Below are 6000 nucleotides of genomic sequence, written 5' to 3' on the forward strand. Positions count from 1 at the left end.
GAATAAAGTAGTGGTGGTGTGGTTAGTTACCTATGAATAAAGTAGTGGTGATGTGGTTAGTTATCTATGAATAAGGTAGTGGTGATGTGGTTAGTTACCTATGAACAAGGTAGTGGTGATGTGGTTAGTTACCTATGAATAAAGTAGTGGTGGTGGTGTGGTTAGTTACCTATGAATAAGGTAGTGGTGATGTGGTTAGTTACCTATGAATAAAGTAGTGGTGGTGGTGTGGTTAGTTACCTATGAATAAAGTAGTGGTGATGTGGTTAGTTACCTATGAATAAAGTAGTGGTGATGTGGTTAGTTACCTATGAAAAAGGTAGTGGTGATGTGGTTAGTTACCTATGAAAAAGGTAGTGGTGATGTGGTTAGTTATCTATGAATAAGGTAGTGGTGATGTGGTTAGTTACCTATGAATAAAGTAGTGGTGATGTGGTTAGTTATCTATGAATAAGGTAGTGGTGATGTGGTTAGTTACCTATGAATAAAGTAGTGGTGATGTGGTTAGTTACCTATGAATAAAGTAGTGGTGATGTGGTTAGTTACCTATGATAAAGGTAGTGGTGGTGTGGTTAGTTATCTATGAATAAAGTAGTGGTGATGTGGTTAGTTACCTATGAATAAAGTAGTGGTGGTGATGTGGTTAGTTACCTATGAATAAAGTAGTGGTGATGTGGTTAGTTACCTATGATAAAGGTAGTGGTGATGTGGTTAGTTACCTATGAACAAGGTCGTGGTGATGTGGTTAGTTATCTATGAATAAGGTCGTGGTGATGTGGTTAGTTACCTATGAATAAAGTAGTGGTGGTGTGGTTAGTTACCTATGAATAAAGTAGTGGTGATGTGGTTAGTTATCTATGAATAAGGTAGTGGTGATGTGGTTAGTTACCTATGAATAAAGTAGTGGTGATGTGGTTAGTTACCTATGAATAAAGTAGTGGTGATGTGGTTAGTTACCTATGAATAAGGTCGTGGTGATGTGGTTAGTTACCTATGATAAAGGTAGTGGTGGTGTGGTTAGTTATCTATGAATAAAGTAGTGGTGATGTGGTTAGTTACCTATGATAAAGGTAGTGGTGGTGTGGTTAGTTACCTATGATAAAGGTGGTGATGTGGTTAGTTATCTATGAATAAAGTAGTGGTGATGTGGTTAGTTATCTATGAATAAAGTAGTGGTGATGTGGTTAGTTACCTATGATAAAGGTAGTGGTGGTGTGGTTAGTTACCTATGATAAAGGTGGTGATGTGGTTAGTTATCTATGAATAAAGTAGTGGTGATGTGGTTAGTTACCTATGATAAAGGTAGTGGTGGTGTGGTTAGTTACCTATGAATAAGGTAGTGGTGATGTGGTTAGTTACCTATGATAAAGGTAGTGGTGGTGTGGTTAGTTACCTATGATAAAGGTGGTGATGTGGTTAGTTATCTATGAATAAAGTAGTGGTGATGTGGTTAGTTACCTATGATAAAGGTAGTGGTGGTGTGGTTAGTTACCTATGATAAAGGTAGTGGTGATGTGGTTAGTTACCTATGATAAAGGTAGTGGTGGTGTGGTTAGTTACCTATGATAAAGGTGGTGATGTGGTTAGTTATCTATGAATAAGGTCGTGGTGATGTGGTTAGTTACCTATGATAAAGGTAGTGGTGGTGTGGTTAGTTACCTATGATAAAGGTGGTGATGTGGTTAGTTATCTATGAATAAGGTAGTGGTGATGTGGTTAGTTACCTATGAATAAAGTAGTGGTGGTGTGGTTAGTTATCTATGAATAAGGTCGTGGTGATGTGGTTAGTTACCTATGAATAAAGTAGTGGTGATGTGGTTAGTTATCTATGAATAAGGTCGTGGTGATGTGGTTAGTTATCTATGAATAAGGTCGTGGTGATGTGGTTAGTTACCTATAAAGTAGTGGTGGTGTGGTTAGTTATCTATGAATAAGGTAGTGGTGATGTGGTTAGTTATCTATGAATAAGGTCGTGGTGATGTGGTTAGTTACCTATGAATAAAGTAGTGGTGATGTGGTTAGTTATCTATGAATAAGGTCGTGGTGATGTGGTTAGTTATCTATGAATAAAGTAGTGGTGGTGTGGTTAGTTACCTATGAATAAAGTAGTGGTGATGTGGTTAGTTATCTATGAATAAGGTAGTGGTGATGTGGTTAGTTACCTATGAATAAAGTAGTGGTGGTGTGGTTAGTTACCTATGAATAAAGTAGTGGTGATGTGGTTAGTTATCTATGAATAAGGTAGTGGTGGTGTGGTTAGTTACCTATGATAAAGGTAGTGGTGGTGTGGTTAGTTACCTATGAATAAAGTAGTGGTGATGTGGTTAGTTACCTATGAATAAGGTAGTGGTGATGTGGTTAGTTATCTATGAATAAAGTAGTGGTGATGTGGTTAGTTACCTATGAATAAAGTAGTGGTGGTGTGGTTAGTTACCTATGATAAAGGTAGTGGTGGTGTGGTTAGTTACCTATGATAAAGGTAGTGGTGGTGTGGTTAGTTACCTATGAATAAGGTAGTGGTGATGTGGTTAGTTATCTATGAATAAAGTAGTGGTGATGTGGTTAGTTACCTATGAATAAAGTAGTGGTGGTGTGGTTAGTTACCTATGATAAAGGTAGTGGTGGTGTGGTTAGTTACCTATGATAAAGGTAGTGGTGATGTGGTTAGTTACCTATGAATAAAGTAGTGGTGGTGTGGTTAGTTATCTATGAATAAGGTAGTGGTGGTGTGGTTAGTTACCTATGAATAAAGTAGTGGTGATGTGGTTAGTTACCTATGAATAAAGTAGTGGTGGTGTGGTTAGTTATCTATGAATAAAGTAGTGGTGGTGTGGTTAGTTATCTATGAATAAGGTAGTGGTGATGTGGTTAGTTATCTATGAATAAAGTAGTGTGGTGTGGTTAGTTATCTATGAATAAAGTAGTGGTGGTGTGGTTAGTTATCTATGAATAAAGTAGTGGTGGTGTGGTTAGTTATCTATGAATAAAGTAGTGGTGGTGTGGTTAGTTACCTATGAATAAAGTAGTGGTGGTGTGGTTAGTTACCTATGAATAAAGTAGTGGTGATGTGGTTAGTTATCTATGAATAAAGTAGTGGTGATGTGGTTAGTTACCTATGAATAAAGTAGTGGTGATGTGGTTAGTTACCTATGAATAAAGTAGTGGTGGTGTGGTTAGTTATCTATGAATAAAGTAGTGGTGATGTGGTTAGTTATCTATGAATAAGGTCGTGGTGATGTGGTTAGTTACCTATGAATAAAGTAGTGGTGATGTGGTTAGTTATCTATGAATAAGGTAGTGGTGATGTGGTTAGTTACCTATGAATAAAGTAGTGGTGGTGTGGTTAGTTATCTATGAATAAGGTAGTGGTGATGTGGTTAGTTATCTATGAATAAGGTAGTGGTGATGTGGTTAGTTACCTATGAATAAAGTAGTGGTGGTGTGGTTAGTTACCTATGTATAAGGTAGTGGTGAAGAGTGGTTAGATAGTTACCTATGTATAAGGTAGTGGTGAAGAGTGGTTAGATAGTTACCTATGAATAAGGTAGTGGTGGTGTGGTTAGTTACCTATGAATAAGGTAGTGGTGGTGTGGTTAGTTACCTATGAATAAGGTAGTGGTGGTGTGGTTAGTTACCTATGAACAAGGTAGTGGTGAAGAGTGGTTAGATAGTTATCTATGAATAAGGTAGTGGTGATGTGGTTAGTTACCTATGAATAAAGTAGTGGTGATGTGGTTAGTTACCTATGAATAAAGTAGTGGTGGTGTGGTTAGTTATCTATGAATAAGGTCGTGGTGATGTGGTTAGTTACCTATGATAAAGGTAGTGGTGGTGTGGTTAGTTACCTATGATAAAGGTGGTGATGTGGTTATCTATGAATAATGTAGTGCCGTCATCATTACATATACATATACGTGCCGTCATTGCTTTGCACAAAAAGGGCTTCATAGGCAAGGATATTGCTGCCAGTAAGATTGCACCTAAATCAACCATTTATCAAGGAGAGCGGTTCAATTGTGAATAACGCTTCAGGGCGCCCAAGAAAGTCCAGCAAGCGCCAAGACCGTCTCCTAAAGTTGATTCAGCTGCAGGATCTGGGCACCACCAGTACAGAGCTTGCTCAGGAATGGCAGCAGGCAGGTGTGAGTGCATCTGCACGCACAGTGAGGTGAAGACTTTTGGAGGATGGCCTAGTGTCAAGAAGGGCAGCGAAGAAGCCACTTCTCTCCAGGAACAACATCAGGGACAGACTGATATTCTGTAAAAGGTACAGGGATTGGACTGCTGAGTGTAATATTTGTGTTGTGGAGAAATGACCAGGCAGGAGACGGGAGTACAGTTAGTTTTCGTTTAGTCAAAAACCCCTCGTGCTCTACAGTTCCCGGCATTCCAGTGCGCATGTGCATTTCCTATTAGGTGTAGTAACGTAACACTGCCGTAATGCATTACTGCTTAGTAACAGCACAGTAACTAATATAAACAGATGTAGATCCCAGATACTACACTCCTCCCCCATAGTGTTTAACTCCCAGAGAACAAGGTAAATATGTTGGGTAACTACTAATGCAATATCTGAACAATGCATTCTTAAACATTTTTCAACTACTGGGTTGAAGCAGACTTTTCAGAGCCCAGCACAAATCCAGGGGATTATTCTTCCCCGAAGATGGAGTTTGTGTCCTAATAACTAACCCAGGTAATGTCCTTTTTCTTTCCTTTTATCTAGGACATATTAAAGTGTTTGTTTTACTGTCCGTTACCTCCTTAACCAGCTCAACTCACAGGTCAAGCTGTTGAGGTGCCCTTCGCTGTCGAATAGGTATCTCCGCTCCTCCTGGGCTTCCTGTGGTGGGCCAGGTTCGGGTGGAAGGTCAGGCTCTGTCTCTCCCGTACGTCCACAGTCAGGAGAATAGTCCTGGGGGTCGTTATTGTTCTTGTTCTTTCGGCATGTCTCTGCTGGGGCATTGGACCGTAGCAGATGATCCACATGAACGTTGACCTGGCGATGACCAATTTGGACTTGGTAAGTCAAAGGTCCTCTGCGTTGCAAGATCACACCTGAGTTCCACAGGCACTTGGGGTGTCTGAAATCACATACCATCACCCTCTCTTCCTCTTTGAATTCTCTGACAGTCTTTGAGTGTCTGCCATGAGCTTTCTTCTGCTGTAGCTGGTGCTTTGCCACAGTGCTTGACAAGTCTGGTTTCAACAATGTCAGGCGGGTACGTGGTTGGCGTTTCAGAAACAGTTCAGCTGGTGTACATTCCGTTACTGTGTGTGGGGTGTTACGGTAAGTAAACAGGAACCGGGGAAGCCTTTGGTGGATGGGCACAGACTGAACCTCTAGTCTAGTCCAGGCCTTCTTAAAGGTTTGCACGGCTCTCTCCGCTGCTCCGTTTGATGCCGGATGGTAAGGTGGTGACAGGATGTGCCTTACTCCGTTGTTCTTGAGAAACATTTCAAAATCGTTTGACGTGAACGGGGGGGCATTGTCCGATACGAGCTCCTTGACTAGTCCAAAGGATGCAAACAGGTGTCTGAGAAGATTGATGGTCTTCTCAGCTGTGGTCAGTTGAGTAGGGAACACTTCCATCCACTTGGAATGGACATCGACGTCAACAAGGAAATGTTGCTTGTCAATTTCGGCGTAATCCACATGGATGCGTTCCCAAGGTGTAGCAGCCCAGGACCATGGATGAAGAGGTGCAGCAGCAGGCTTGTTGCAAACAGCTTCACAAGTTGAGCAGTGGCCTACATGCTGTTGAATGTCCTGATCCAGTCCAGGCCACCACAGATAACTGCGAGCGAGTGCTTTCATTCGAGTGATCCCTGGATGTCCCTCAAGCAGGTCAGATAGCAGTCTCCTCTGGAATTTGTGAGGTACCACCCTTGATCAGTGGACAACTGGTCTTTCTTGTCGATGAATGGACAAAGGTTATCGTCATTTACGAAGGTTGGCCAACCACCTAATGTTAAGTCCAAGACTTTGGAAAGCACTGG

This window comes from Oncorhynchus tshawytscha, linkage group LG23 (assembly GCF_018296145.1).
Source record: "Oncorhynchus tshawytscha isolate Ot180627B linkage group LG23, Otsh_v2.0, whole genome shotgun sequence".
Classification (NCBI taxonomy): Eukaryota; Metazoa; Chordata; class Actinopteri; order Salmoniformes; family Salmonidae; genus Oncorhynchus; species Oncorhynchus tshawytscha.